Source organism: Rattus norvegicus, chromosome 7, assembly GCF_036323735.1.
Source record: "Rattus norvegicus strain BN/NHsdMcwi chromosome 7, GRCr8, whole genome shotgun sequence".
Taxonomy (NCBI): domain Eukaryota; kingdom Metazoa; phylum Chordata; class Mammalia; order Rodentia; family Muridae; genus Rattus; species Rattus norvegicus.
This window is the reverse complement of record NC_086025.1, coordinates 14,847,764-14,864,127: the sequence shown is the minus strand read 5'-3', so window position 1 is coordinate 14,864,127 and position 16,364 is coordinate 14,847,764. Positions and strand designations below refer to the sequence as shown.

The 16,364-nt window shown below is 37.6% G+C and overlaps 1 long non-coding RNA gene across 2 annotated transcripts in view; it reads left to right on the top strand.

Annotated features, from left to right (window-relative positions):
• Positions 1-16,364, top strand: part of LOC108351412 (uncharacterized) — a 106,477-nt gene that overhangs the window by 51,820 nt on the left and 38,293 nt on the right. The window contains exon 4 of one of the 2 annotated variants that reach the window (XR_005486789.2): positions 3,870-5,952. The exons of the other annotated variant lie outside the window; for it this stretch is intronic. This is a non-coding gene — a long non-coding RNA (uncharacterized LOC108351412). Of the gene's footprint in view, positions 1-3,869; positions 5,953-16,364 lie in introns of those variants that run through there. 2 annotated transcript variants of the gene reach the window in all.

The window sequence follows — 16,364 nt, the reverse complement described above, 5'->3', positions numbered from 1 at the left end:
CATAGTGGAACATGGATAAGTAAAACTGTACCCCACTTCTCAGACTGGGCCTGAGATTAAATACTTTTTGCAGGGAGAGGTGTCTGGGAGCTAAGCCTTCAGGCTTTTGGGTACTTCATTATATATGGAGATCTGTCTTGAGCTTAAGTGACCTGTGATCACTTCTTCTACCTGTGGAGGAGCTTGGGGCATTGCCCTATGTGACTGATGGCCACAAATATATGGAGGGCTGTGGCTTTGTGACCGGTCTAGTTTCCTGGGAATCAGGCAAAATGCTTACCATCTCATTCAGGGTCACCAGTGTTTCAAACCTCCTCAACCAGGAACCAGGGTGCCTTTCACGGTCCCACAACCTTGCACACACAGAAAAGTTAAATTAATCTAAAGCTGAAATGCTAGAACTATCAAAAGAAAATATTAGAAATACAAAATGTAGGTAGGGACATCAATACTAATAGCATAGGAGAAGCTAATGAGAACTAATGAGAGGAACAGGATGACATTAAAAACTTTCTGCACATTAAAGAAAGTGTATATTTAATCTAACAAATAGGAAGAAATAATCAACTTCTGTATTTCAATCAATAGCTTAAAATCTAGAATATATAAAGGAATATAAAGATTAAACAATCGCTTCCCAATCTTTCTAGTCAACAATCATGCTAATGAAATCAGCATGGATTTCTTTAAAGACAGTGAATAAATAGGCAGTAAATAATTTTTAAGTGCTCAACACTTTTACCTGTCAATTAAATGCAAATTACAAGTGCTTTGAGACTTTATTGAACCCCTTAGAATGATTAAAATCAAGAGAATAGACCACAACAAATGCTGACAATGGTGTAGACAGGAAGAATCTTCATACTATAATGGGAAAGAGTTAAAGAACTACATTCATTATAGAAATAAATACAAAGATATCTCAAAAATCTGAAAATAGTATTACAATAAACAGAGCTATACAATTTCTTGACATTTACCCAAAGTAATGTATGTCCTACAATAGAGGTACTGCACATCCATAATAACTGATCCATAATTCACAACAGCAGAGAAATGATGTTAATCAGCAGATAATCGAATTATACTATCTGTGCACAACAGAATTTTGTTAATCTGTAGATTAACATCATGAACATTTCAGAACTATATGCAATTACAATGATTTTAGCAAGAGAGTATAGATGGGAAAATCATCCTTTTTTTCTCCAACAGGGACATGAACCCCAATGTCCATGTGTAATTAATATTCAGAGGAAGTCCTTATAGGCTATCAAACCAGAAAGGAGGTAAAATGGAAAAAGAGAGGTCTTGTATAAGTTTGTACAAGTTTGCACTCCCACCAGCAATGTATATGTGTTTCTTTTGTTCCACATCCTGGCCAGCATGTGCTATTCTTTGAGTATTTTATCTTAGATGTTCTGATGAGTTTGTGGAATCATATAGCCACTTTGATTTGTATTTCCTCGATGACTAAGGACATTGAGCATTTCTTGTACAACCTCTCTGGAAATCAGTTCGGCTATTTCTCAAAAACCTGAGAACAGCTCTACCTCAAGACCCAGCTATACTACTCATGTACCTATACCCAAACATGCTCCATCATCCCACAAGTACAATTGCTAAACTGTGTTCAGAGCAACTTTATTAGTAATAGCCAGAAACTGGAAATTACCTAGATGTCCCTCAACTGAAGAATGGATACAGAAAATATAGTTCATTTACATAGCAGAATACTACTGTGCTATTAGAAGAAAGGACATTGGTTGGGGATTTAGCTCAGTGGTAGAGCGCTTGCTAGGAAGCGCAAGGCCCTGGGTTCGGTCCCCAGCTCCAAAAAAAAAAAAAAAGAACCAAAAAAGAAAGGACATCCTGAATTTGACAGGAAAATGGGTGGAATTGGAGAATAGCCAGAGTTAGGTAACCTAGACTCCAAATGACATGCATGATATGTACTCAGCTATAAGAGGACGTTAACCATAAAATACAAAATGACCGTATTACAGTCCACAGACACAAAGAAGCCAAATAACAAGAACTCAAGAAAGGACAGTTGAATCTTTCTCAGAAGGGGAAGTAAAATAGATATCAGAGATGAATGGAGTGAAGGAACTAGGTAGGAGAGGAGAAGAGAAGGAAGAGCAGGATTTAATGGGTGATCAGTTATAGGTAGAGCAGGAGAGAGAGAGAGAGAGAGAGAGAGTGGAAAATGGCAGTGGTGAGGGTGGAGGCATCTCTAGAATCTAACTGAGACCTGGGAAAGGAGAAGACCCTAGGGTGTCTATGAAGATTCCTCTACCTGAGACTCCAAGCAGTAAAGGATATGTATCCTGAAAAGGTACCTTCCTGTAGCCAGGGATATAGGGATATATATATATATATACATATATATACATATATATATACACACATATACATATATATACACACATATACATATATATACATATATATATATATGTGTATGTATATATATATATATATATATATATATATATATATATATATATATATTAGGGATAAGGACAGCAACCCACCCACAAAACCTTCAACCCAAAATGTGTCCTTCTTACAAGATGTGCAGAGACACAGACCAGAGATTGAGGGAATATCCAACCAATGACTGGCCCAAATTAAGATCCATCCTATGGGCAAGAATCAATCCCTAACACCACTCATGCACTTCTGTTCTGCTTGCAGACAGGAGCCTAGCATTATAGTCCTCTGAGAGGCTCAATCCAGTGGCCAATGGAAACAGATGCAGAGACTCGTATTCAAGCATTATGTGGAGCTTATGGAGTCTTGTAGAAGAGTCTGAGTCTAGGCATGGACTGAGGGACCTGAAGAGGACAGGGAATCTACAGGAAAACCAGCAGAGTGAAATAACCTTGATCACTGTGGGATCGCAGAGACTGAATTACAAACCAAAAATCAAGCATGGACTGGACCTAGACTTTGTGCACATATAAAGTGGAAGCTTGATCTTTATAAGGGAATTCCTTAAACTGGAATGGGGTCTGCCCCTGAATCTGTTTCATGTCTGTGGATCTTGTTTCCCTAACTGAGGTGCTTGGCTTGCCTGAGGATGAGAGGGTGAGCCTAGTCATGCCACAGCTCGATGTTCTGGGGTTGGAGTAGGTGGGAGGGTGATACTGGGGGGAGTCCGGTTTGTAAAAGGAGAAAGGGGAGGGCAGAATGAAAGGAAGATCTGTGTGTGAGAGAGAGGGTACTGGGAGGAGAGAGGCTTTATATTAGGATGTAAAGTGAATAAATACATTAATAACTAAAAAATAGGACTAGAGGAATCAAAGAATGGAAACAGGACAAAAGTATCATTAAAGTGAAAAGTACTGTAAGAGAAATATAGGGGTGTAAGATGGTGTCAGGAACATGGAGAAAAGTGTAAGAGAAGAATAAAAATTGTTTGAAAATATCATAATGAAATTTACTTCTATGATGCTAAATACAATTTTTAGGAAGCCCCATTTTTTAAAAATGAAAGATTAATGTTTTATAGTAAATTTTCCTATTTAATAATGACAGTTCTGATAGTCAAGGCCATGTTAACAGCATACACTCAATCCTTAAAATTGACATGTTCCTTTTTGAATTATTTGTCTTCTGTGGATATCTTATTATACTAGAAGGGCTGAGGATTGAACCCAGAGTCTCATGTTTGAAAGATAAGCACACTGCCACTGAGCTACAGTCTTATGCTTTCTATATGAATTTTATATTACTTTGAGAAGTTGTAGAAGAATATTTGTAATTCTTGTTTCTTGGTGATACATTCGCTGTGTTGTTACTTTGTGTATGGAAATGAGTCTTGTTTGTATACCTGAAGTTTTTTTTTCCTTTTGTTTTTTCAGTTTACATCCCAGTCGATGTGGTCTCCTGGTCACCCCTCCCACAATTCCTCCTACATTACCCTTTCCTTTCTTGTCTGAGAGAGTGTAGGACCCTCCTGGATATAGCTCCACCACAGCATAAAACGTCTCTGCACAGCTAGGTCCATCTTCTACTGAGGCCAGACAAGATACAACAGCTTGAAGAGTGTATTGCAGAGACAGGCAACAACTTTAGGGATAGCACTCTGTCCATTTGTTTGGGATGCTCATGCTTTCTAAGCTGCACATCTGTCAAAAATGTGCAGAGGGCCTATGTCCAGCCACTGTGTGTTATTTGGTTCAGTCTCTGAGAGCCCCCAAAGGTTCAGGTTAGTTGACTCTGTTGGTCTTCCTGTGGAGTTCCTATCCCCCTCATGGCCCTCAGTCAAACACAGAATAATATACCTTTTTTAAGCACCTCAGGGATACTTCTCCAAAATTGAGTACACAGTTAGTCACAGAGCAAGCTTCAACAGATAAAAAAAAACAACAAAACAAAACAAAACAAAAACCCCCAAAAACCTGAAATAACGCCTTGCATCTTATCAGAAGTCCATGCATTAAAGCTCAGCTTCAACAACAGGAACACCAGAAAGCCTCACCTCACACATTCATGGAAAATAAAAAACTCTTTACTCCGTGATCTCAGGATCAGGGAAGGAATAAAGAAAGAAATTAAAGACTTTTTAAAATTCAATGAAAATGATGGCACTATACACCTAATTTATGGGACACAATGAAAGCAGTGCTAAGAAGAAAGTTCATAGCACTAAATGCTTCCATAGAGAAATTAGAGAACTTTTATACTATCAATTTCAAAGTATACCTAGAAACTCTAGAAAAAAAAGAGAAGTTAACATATAGAAAAGGAATGGAAAACAGAAAATAATCAAAATCTGGGCTGAATTCAATTAGAAACAAAGATCTGAAAACAAAGAATCAAGGAAACAAAGAGCAGGTTCTTTGAGAAATCAACAAGAGAGAGAGAGAGAGAGAGAGAGAGAGAGAGAATTAGTCAACCTAACCAAAAGACAGTATCCAAATAAACAAAATCAAAAAAGAAAATAAAAATAGAGACACAACAGGAAAACAAGGAAATTCAAAGAACAAGTAGGTCTCACAAAATGTGTAGGTCAACAAAATTTGAAAATCTTTTTAAAAAATTGATGATTTTTCTAGACAGATACCACTTGTCAAAGTTAAGTCATGATCAAGTATACTATTTACACAGCACTATAACCCCTAAGAAGATAGAAACAGTCATTAAAAGTCTCCCAGTGAAAAAGCCCAGAGTCAGATGGTTTTAGTGCAGAATTTTACTAGACTTTCAAAGAAGAGCTAATGCCAATACTCCTCAAAATAGAAAGAGAAGGAACACTGCCAAACTCATTCTATGAAGCTACAAGCATCCTAATACCCACACCACACAAAGACTCAGCAAAGAAAGAATTTCAGTCCAATTTCTTTTATGAATTTTGACAAAAAAACTATTCAATAAAATACTGGCAAACTGAATACAGAAACACATCATAAATATCATGGACCATGATCAAGAAGACTTCATCCTGTGGATGAGGGATGGCTCAATATATGCAAGTCCATCAAAATAATCTGTCATACATACAAACTGAAAAATCACATGATCATCTCATTAGATGCTCAAAATCTAAAGACAATATCCAACACCCCATCGTGTTAGAAGTTTAGAGATCAGGGATACAGGTTCTATATCTAAATATAATAAAAGCAATATAAAGTAGGAAAAATCATCAAATTAAATGTGTCCCTGAGGTTTTATATGAATAACATGGCATAAATGTATATTGATCTTTGCTTTATTCAATATATTTTCAATTGTAATAATTTCCTTCATAAAGGCAATATATTTGTTAAGATGTATTTCTTTTGCTTTATTAATTTTGTTGCTATTACAAATACCTTTCTGAATGGTATTCTCATAGTGTAGCTGCCCGATGACTATAGAATAATTTTTCATATGAAAGAGGAATTATTGCATTATCTACCTATTCTAGTTCATAATATGAATAAAAATGAATTAAAATCATAATCTTACAGAGGTACCTTCTTAAGATCTTACAGAGACACCTTCTTAGTTACTTACACATTTGAAACAGCTGAAAGATATAATCTTTTCATATATTCTTCATCATCATTAACAACAACAAGAAGAAAAGAAAAAAGACAGCATGGTGTGCACAAACACATTATATCATTTATTCGTTTAAAGGGAATTTGTCAAGAACATAGAAAACCACAGGAGAACTTGAGTTAAGTGCTATGACCAGTTACTTTGCTGTGTAATTCCATCTAGCTGTTGTAACTACAGTGATCAACTACAAATACACAGATGCTACAATGAAAGGCAGCAAGACTGCTCACCAGGTAAAGATGTTTCTTCCTAGTCTAATGACTAGGAATCATTCCAGTGTCTAATATCATGAGAGGACTCAACTCCCAAAACACATCTTCTAACCACCACATATGTATGCTGTCTTAATGGCACATGAACTCCCTAATAATAAATGAATCATGTAATGCAAATTTTTCAAGAAATTAGAATGATGATTGATGAGGCTGCAAGAAGAATGTGATGGTTTCGAGGACACAGTTTTGGGTTTGTAATGAAAATATTCTGAAGATTAGCTGCAGAAGATTGGGATAATTTTTCATTTTACTGAACTATACATATACAATGGTTAATATCATAAGTGTTTGTAGTTTGACATTTAGTTCTAATCTCAAACATAAGGGGATTATGGTTAATAATATGAGATATTCTGATTATGTTATATTGTGCAGAGCTTCATTGATGGCAGTAAAAATAAATCTAAGGCTACAGTCAGTTAAAAGTCAAACTTGTCATGTGTATTTTTTAATGATATTGAATTTAGGGTCATAATAATGAGTTTATGTTTTTCATCTATCAGGAGAAAACCAAAAGTGTATTTAATAGATAGATGTTTAATATAACAGAATTTTATTTTCGCTCTTTTGCTTTTGGTGTCACCTATTAATAGCAATCCCTGACATTGGGCGTATATATCATATCTTTTGAATCTCTAGACAGAGGCCATGAAAATAGGAATAGAGAAAGCCAAACATACCTATGTCTACATTCCAGAAGTGGACAGGCCTAAATGGACAGGCTACTCATGATAAGAGCATTTTATATATATCTTCTTACAGATAATGTGAGAGCTGAATCATATAAAAACAATTTTAGGGTATATACGGTAAAACTTAATAATAATCAAAAAGTATCTCTTATATTTCAAGATAGCTGGAGTACCAAGAAAAAATATTTACCCTTACATGCAGTTACTCATTTCTTTAATTCATTCCATTTAGGTAATAATCTTGAACTTTCCATTAAATTCAACTTTACTAATAGGAAAGTCATCCTATAATTCTATGTTTGATAGGATAATTTAATTTACTAGTATCAGTATTCTCTTCAAACATTTATTTTAATGCAGCACTTCAAACACAAAATAAAAATGTCAATTTTCCATATACTTGTGTGTGTGTGTGTGTGTGTGTGTGTGTGTGTGTGTGTGTGTATGTGTGTATAGGAAGAAGGGGAAAAAAGGGGATATCATGATAGCTCATGGATTTATCAGCTGTTGTGAGAACCTAGGTGTTATTCCAACAGTCATCAGTAAGGGAAATAGAAGTATCCAAATAAATCTCCCTTTTAAAAAACTACAGACATGAAAAATGAGATAGAGGTAGGATGAGAAAGATAGAGAAAGTGACAGAGAAAGGGAAGAAAGGCAAAGGCTAAGTGAAGAAAGAAAAGAAGAAAATGGGATGACATCAATGGCAAGAAAGACTTAGCAGTAGCTATTGTGAGGAACAGGGTTCACACAGTTTAGATAGAACTGGAGACAGTCTACTCTGTCCTGAAATGAAAAACAGCCACAATTTCATCCAAAAGTCCATTTCAGCTTCCACTTCCTACACATACCACACGCCCTCTTCCTTATCCTAGCTATGTCTTGAGATTTTTCTCTTTTGTTTTCTTTTTCTACCATTTCCTTCCTTCCCTCCTTCCCTCTCTTCATTCTTTTCTCTTCCGTTCTTCCCCTCATCCTCATTTCTTTTGAGCAGAGCTGTTGAAAAATTTCTTAATATAGATTTTTAGTACAACTACAATGAAGACAAGCACTTGGAAAGAAAGTAAGATGCTTCCAGGAGGATAAGCATAACTTCTTCAAAACCTGAGTCCTAATATTTTTAGTTCATACTACTCTTATGCTGTGGTCACTCACCTCAGTTCTGGATGACATCATTGTGGTGGCTGTTGTCCTGAAACGTGAGTCTCTGTTCAAATACTGGTGAGACTTGCTCCCTCATTTAAAGGTTCATGATCTCCTTGTATTCTTTCCCAGAAGATTGGCCATTTAAATCTCAGAACTAGAATGTGATGACAGCATTTCAACAAGGGGCTGAAGTAACATTTAAACATCGAGGTACTGGGTTCTTGTCACAAAAAAAAAAAAAAAAACAACTGTAGATGTACAAATTACATGAGCAACTCAATGAAGTAATTAGGAATCAGGATGGGAACTCTCACATAAATCCCTGGAGTAAAAAGTGCATGGCAGAATGGTGTGTAGAAGAAATAATTCTTCTTTAGTAATAAAGCACAAGCAGGGTCTTTTCCTATTACCCAGCCTCTCAGAGAGTTTCAACATCTTAAGAGTGTTTGGTTCCAAAGACACTTAGAACAAATGACTGAGGTGAATTTTAACATATCGGAGCAGATGCTTGTTCTGCACCAAGCACTTCTTACAGAGTCTTTGCTCCCCTCAGGACTTCTCACCCCAAACTGCTAAACCTCTCTAGACCCCGAGATTCACTTTCTTTTCTCCCAGGTTCTCTGTGCTAAAAAACTCATCCATTTGTCCATGTGCTTTTGTTTCTTCTTTTTTTTTCTTTTTCTTTTTTTTCTTTTTTTTTTTATTAACTTGAGTGTTTCTTATTTACATTTCGAGTGTTATTCCCTTTCCCGGTTTCCAGGCAAACATCCCCCTAATCCCTCCCCCTCCCCTTCTTTATGGGTGTTCCCCTCCCCACCCTCCTCCCATTACTGCCCTCCCCCCAACAATCACGTTCACTGGGGGTTCAGTCTTAGCAGGACCCAGGGCTTCCCCTTCCACTGGTGATCTTACTAGAATATTCATTGCTACCTATGAGGTCAGAGTCCAGGGTCAGTCCATGTATAGTCTTTAGGTAGTGGCTTAGTCCCTGGAAGCTCTGGTTGATTGGCATTGTTGTTCATAAGGGGTATCGAGCTCCTTCACGCTCTTCGAGTTCTTTCTCTGATTCCTTCAACAGAGGTCCCGTTCTCAGTTCAGTGGTTTGCTACTGGCATTCGCCCCTGTATTTGCTGTATTCTGGCTGTGTCTCTCAGGAGCGATATACATCCGGCTCCTGTCTGCCTGCACTTCTTTGCTTCATCCATCTTGTCTAATTGGATGGCTGTATATGTATGGGCCACATGTGGGGCAGGCTCTGAATGGTGTTCCTTCTGTGTCTGTTTTAATCGCTTTTGTTTCTTCTTAGGGTCTTCCTTCTCTTATTTTTTCATATGGCACTTTGTTTTTGTTTGTTTGTTTTTGCTTTCCTTGTTCCTCTTTCCTATGTCTTCTCCTCTCCTTTCACTCTTGTTGCTTCTCTCCTCTCATGGTCTGCTTCAGTATATTGGCTATGTTAATGTAATACTTTTTCTTGGTGCCATAGACAGTTCCGGATACTTCTGGATGTATTCTCCTTCATGTCTACAATAAAATCCTCCTTGTCAATGATGCTTAGTGTGGTCATGTTTACATTTTCCTTCAAAACTTTCCAAGTATTAAGGGATATGAAGAAGGCAGATATCATAGACCTGTGAGCATCACCTTCTTCAGGGTAAGATTTTGAAATGCTTTGTCCATGTTGTATGTGTGTCCCTCTTTGTTGACCTTCATGTTGTAGAGAATTCCACTGTATACACAATTTATACACCTTGGGTATAGAATTATGTAAATTCTTTTATTGTGAGCTATCATGAATGAGTCTACCATGACTTTTGGTTTAAGGGAACCCTAGTGCATTCAGGAATGCATTACCAAACAGTAGGTTTCTTGAAGCATCATCCTATATTGGGGATTGCCTTTCTCAATATAATTACAGAACATTTAAAAATAATTATAATTGTAGTAATACTTCCAGTAGCAATATCAGAGGGCTGCTCTTTGATCTGTTTTTAAGAACTTAATGTCAGAAATTTAAATTGCTTTTTAAATACAAGTTTTTACAATTACCAAACTACTTTTTTCTCATATATCTTCCTTAAACATGAAGAAATGTAGATGGCACAAGGTTGAATGCTAAGTCATGCCCTAGCCAGTATTGGAGATGATGTGGACATTGAAGACTTTGTTGTCAAGGGTGGAGTAATGAGTAAATCCAAACAACCAACACAATAAACAACAGCATACATACCTGCAGGCAAAACATTCATTCCCTGGAAGGAAAAATTTATTGAAAATGGTTTCTAAAAGACAAAACCAAAACCAAAAACTAATATAAGCAAAAACCACCACCACCACCACCACCACCACCACCACCACCACCACCACCACCACCACCACCACCACCACCGCCAAAATCAACTACTCATGTTTGCCAGAAGCTTTTGTGTAAAAGCACAATACAAGTAGTAGCAATCTGGAATAGACAAGCTTTTGGTGACAGCAAAGACTGCACACTGCATAGGTAAATAATTACTTTTTTTAAGATTGTGGAATAGTCATCAGGCAGACATAAGAATACCACACTGTCATTATTTAAGCCTTTCTACAGGGACATCTCCTTTGTGCCTCTTCAGTAGTAGTGAAGTAAGAGTAAATCATTTGAATAGTCCAAATGCATTACCTCTGTCTGCAGAGAATTCCTTTCCCATAGCTTATTTGCTTTATTCCACAAGTTAGCTGCTTTCCTGCCTTTCTGCCATTGTGGAATTAATTATTAGAAAGCATTTTCCCTGTCATTCTCTCTTTGTGGATAACATTGCCTTGCACAGCTTCTATCACCAATCAATATCACCTCATGTGTACTTACCAGTACTCCAATTCAAAAATCTGAAAGAAACCAGGGAAATTGATCCAAGTATAACATTCCTTGCCCCTCAATGTGAGGATCTGAATTCCAATCCAGGGATACAAAAGGTGAAAGGGTAAAACAATTTTCACACAGTAGCATATGTAAGGAAAGACTTTTTGGAAGATTATGGGCCTTTACTTCTTCCAAGACTGAGCTCACTGTCCTTTCACATGAGCAACATTCTTGAAATTAAGCACCAGATATGTGATGGAAAGATATTTCAGAGCATAAAGGTGCTTGAAATAAAAATATGATCATCTGGTTTTGGATCTAAACAACACAGGAAAACTCAGATTCAAGTGCAGGAGTGATGGCTCAGTGCTTAGTAGCATCTGTTACTTTTCAGATGCCCCAGGTTCTGTTCCCAGAACATTATGTGACAGCTCTAAAACTGTTATAATTCCAAATACCAGAGATCTGGTACCATTTCTGATGGACATTGTCTCCTTCACACCTGTGGTACATATGTAATACATTCTGTTACAAATACATGAAATAAAATTTTGGAAAGTCAGATCCAGTCTCATATTTAGTTTCATATATATATACATATATATATACACTATTTTTAATAAAACAAAGGAAATACATGTCTTTTCCAGTTGTAATTAGGAAGGTCAAGCCAGGAAAACAAAGGCCATAGCTGGTATTTTAGTGGAGAACATCATATATGAATTTATCAAATAGAAAGTGATTGATGGGGGAGCCAACTGTGGGTGGTGCAATCAGTCGGCTGATAGTCCTGGGTCCTATAAGAAAGCAGGCTGAGCAAGCCATGAGAGAAAGCCAGTAAGCAACATTCTTCCATGTCCTTTGCATCAGCTCCTGCCTCCATGTTCCTATCCTGTTTGAGTTCCTGTCTTAACTTCTGTGATGAATAGGGATAAGGAAGTATAAGTCATATTAACCCTTTCCTCCCCGATTTGCCTTTGTCATGATGTTTCATCACAGCAATAGTAATCCTAACTAAGACAGAGAGCAATGGTAAGAAGCACCTACCAAGCCCCAAGGCTGTATCAAAAAAGGAAGAGGTCCATGTTTTTAAAGACATGAATGGTTCACCCATATGTTCATGATGCTGCTAAGATTCAAGAAGGAATCAGTGAGTAGAGATAGCCTGCTAAATTATCCGTCTAGTTCAACATAGAAGGAGGACCCCATATGTGATTCAATATTCTCCCCTCTGAATGCAATGCAATGTATCTTTCCAAATCCCTCTTTCATGTAAGAAAACACTTAAGATTATTCAGAATGGGGAAAGGGCAACGAATATTCAGTCTCATATTTCTGTCATATCACCTTGCTAAGAGATGTGGAGAATGGAGACAAGAGGTTTTATATGACCTTCAGGGTCACCTGGGGTAAATATTGTTGAATAAGAGAGACTATCTCGTTACTTCCAAGTCGAAGTCCACCAGCCTTACAGAGAGGCACCCACTAAGACATGGCACACACAGACACACAAGAAACATAACAAAAAGAAGAAACACGGAGGCACCAACATGTATGTATTAATTGGAAATAAGATAATAGCCAATATTTCGATATTAGAAAAAATTTAGTGAATGAATAGAAAAACTACTCATATGCTTGATCTTTACACATCCCTGCAACAAGAGAATAAATTTAAATAGTCCAGAATTTAATTTTTCCCTTCATGGTTTGATTTTTTAGTTTAGTTTAATGTTTTCTTACTTATTCACTTTACATCCCACTCACTGTCCCACTCCTGTTCACCCTTTTCCATAATCTTTCCCCCATTCCCCCTTCCTTCTTTGAGTGTGTGGGGACCCCCAGGGTATTACCCACATATCCTGTGATTTCAAGCCTCCGATAGGGTAGGCACGTCCTCTCCCACAGAAGCCAAGAAAGGCAGCCCAGCTAGTAGAAAATATCCCTCATGCAGGAAACAGCTTCAGGGATAGCCCCCATTCCAGTTTCTCAGGACCCACATGAGGGTCAAGCTGCACATTTGCTATATAAAGTAGGAGACATAGGCCCAGTCCATGTAACCTAGACCCTTGTGGCTCTCAGAATCTGGACTACCAACCAGAATTTAATTTAAACATCTTCCCCATATAACTGCAATTTAGAAACTATGTGCTTATTCAAGTGCAGATGAGATATTTAACTTGAAGCAGTGCTAGCATGTAGTGTGGAAGAAACATAGTTAAGTCTGACTTTTGATAATTCTTCATGTGTTGACCATACATGCATGACTGAAAAAAAAGTACAGTTACACAGCAGATATAAGGCTTCTTTCATGAGTGAATCCTCTCATGAGCCTGCTGTTTGGTTTTATAGCTGAAGGAATTTCATATGTACTGCATGTGAAAGGCCTCTTTGGCTTATTATGACATCATAATCTTGGAGTTTGAGACTCCATAGAAGTCTTTATGACACTTGGGACAGAACAATGGCCTCTGCCTCCTGTATGCTTTCTGGAGGACAGAAAGGTTGTAGGGATATTTGAAGGTTCTGTGACATTCTCCACATCTGTGTCATTTGATGACTCAATAGAATCTCTCTGATGATTCTCACATGTAGAGATTACTTCATAATTCTGGCAGACAAGGATAGACTCAGAGGCAGCCTGGTTTGGCCTGGGAAAACCCTTGGTTTATTTATAGGGACATCTTCTGAAAAAAAGTTGCTGTCAGGCAAAGTTTCCAGGACCTAGAGGTCCCTTGATTCATTCTGGCATCCTGAAACACTTCCTTCTTCAGGCTCAGGATCCTGGTCTCTAGATAATGAGAAGGCAGTTCATCATAGTTCTGAGATTACTACATTGTCACTTCCTTCACTAGAATTCCAGGGAGGGTTGTGACCTTCTTCTCTATTTCATGCCCTGAAGAATTAAGACAATCTATGAAACTGAACCCCACAAGGGCTTGACATATATCCCTCCTCTTCTGTCCTGATTCCTGTTTCAATTCTTGACAATAACATGTTTTGGAGAATCTGGAAGGGGGCTGTTATGTTGTCTTGTGTTGGAGTTGTTGCTGATTGTTGTTAATTCAAAAGATTGATGACTTCTAATAAGTACATGTTCTTACAAGAATTTCCTGCCCCTGTATGGAAAAGCAGATCTACAAATAAAGCCAAGTGAGCATTGTCATTGAATCTCTGGATGACAGAAATCTATCTTCAACCTAATCTAGCTCTCATCTCTAATGATGTCATCCTGGCATCCATAAGATCTGTTCTCTAATGTTACTACTCATACTGTGTTGAGTCAGTACCACTAAGGGAAACACGAGCTAGGTTCCTGTGAGGCTTTAAGCCATAATATTGTGTTCAATGTCTCAGTAGACAGAAGGAGGGTCAAATATATTTAGGCCAATCAGGAAAAATGGGGACTAGATTTTTTAAGAAAGAATATTCTTTGTCTCTGAAATTCTCAGACCCTCTCTGAGCAGATATTGCAACTTTTTCTAAATGGTTGTCCAGCACAAAAAAACCAAAGCTGGGTAGGACAGGGAAAAAAAGAGGAAGTGTGAATAGAGGGAATTCCCAAAAGTGGCTGTAATACATCTGATTTAGAATATTCTGGGATTTCCTATCACTGGTACCTCTCTTACCCACTTGATGGAAGCTCATTTGCTGTTTAATTGTGTGTTACTTTTCCAAAAATTGTCTTTTTAGCTCTTATTTTCAGTTTCACATCAATCCGTAGTTCCTTATCTATACAACTTCATCTGTCTGTAATTGTTACATTTCTCCCAGAACCCTTGGCTTCTCTACATTCTTTCTCTGGTTACTGCTGTTATTCTCATGTATAACTCTAATTTTTTAAAACCTATTTTTAGTGATGGTTCTTAAACATTTTAACCTCCCTTCTAGCCCACCACTTACAAGAGGTATTGGAAAAGAAAGGATACAAGGGAAATAGACCTGTTTAGAAATGGTACTTTGGAATAAATTCCATCTGCTTTGTCAAGACATCAGTAGTTTAATAATTTAGTAGTGTCATAGCAGTAGCAGTGGCAAGATCTAGTAGGAACAGCCAGGAATCAGCCCAGTCAGCATGAGTCTGCAGCAGGAATTTGGACTAGCAGGGATGCCAGGAGAATGTTTTGGTTGTTTCTGTCAGCAAAGCAATGATCAATGAAGATTTGGACCAACAAGTGTTATACAGCTAGCTCTACCAGCAAGCGAAGCTCCTCTCACAGTCTGTTGAGTCTTATTTATATTCCCTCCAAAAATCATGTCTCCTCTACGAGTCTTGCCCCACTATGTCTTGTGGGTCTGTCTCAGCTGGCATCACTCCTCCAATCGGTCTGAGTCTGAGAAAGTTGCAAGAATCAGCAGTACAACACTAGAAGTTTTTTGGTGTGTTTCTATGAGTCTCAAGAAAAGGAAGTCAACTATGATGCAATGTAAGGCAGACCAATACGTGTGTTGTTAGTGAACAATCTTCCATCACATGTCCTTTTACATGTTTGCTTCAGTAGAACATCCTTCCATCTGTGTATGTTTTAGGGACATGTTCCTTCATGGGTCTGTATTAGTCTTTCATACATGTTGCTTCATTGAAATGTTTCTTTATGTGTCTGTTTTAGTGAAACAGCCTTTCACCTGTGTTTGCTTCAGGAAAACACTCCTTCATATGTTTGCCCCAGTAAAACCCCCTCCAACACAACTGACTTTTCAAAGAATCCTTAAGTTTTCACTTCAAACTAGTGGAAACTCTTACTTTAACATCCAGCCTTTGATCTGTAATTGGAATTTTCTGTCTTGGGATCTCGACATGCATTCTGCAATAGCTGCCCTTTTGGTTTCCTGGTCTCAGGTAGTTGAAATTTCCCTTCTGTTTTGAAACCTCATGACTGTAATTTTCACTCACAGGTAGATGAGCCTTTTCCATCCCCCATCTCCAGCCATTAGTCTGTTAGTAGCCCTTTCTCTCCTAATGTCATTCACTCTGCTGTATGAGTATTCTCTAACATGCATAATCTTTTGTCTATCCCATTGATTATTAGCCACTAACAAACATCCTTGATCTAAAATGCCTTGAACATCATAGCTTTAGCTGGGGGAACTCGAGGATTGTTAATTTATTGTTAGATCTTCAGCAGAACTCAAACCTGAATGAAGCAAGTTGAACACCTAAACTTGCCTCCACCACTGCCCACTGTCTCTGCTCATAGCCACATCACTAAACATTATAAAAACAGATTACTTAGAACTGGTTTATCATGAAACTCAATTTAAAACAAAACTCAGAAGAGTGAAAATGTGGGATAAAACAAACAGTAAAATGACAACTTGTTTATAGAGGAAAAACTTAAATAAACAGCAGGGTGT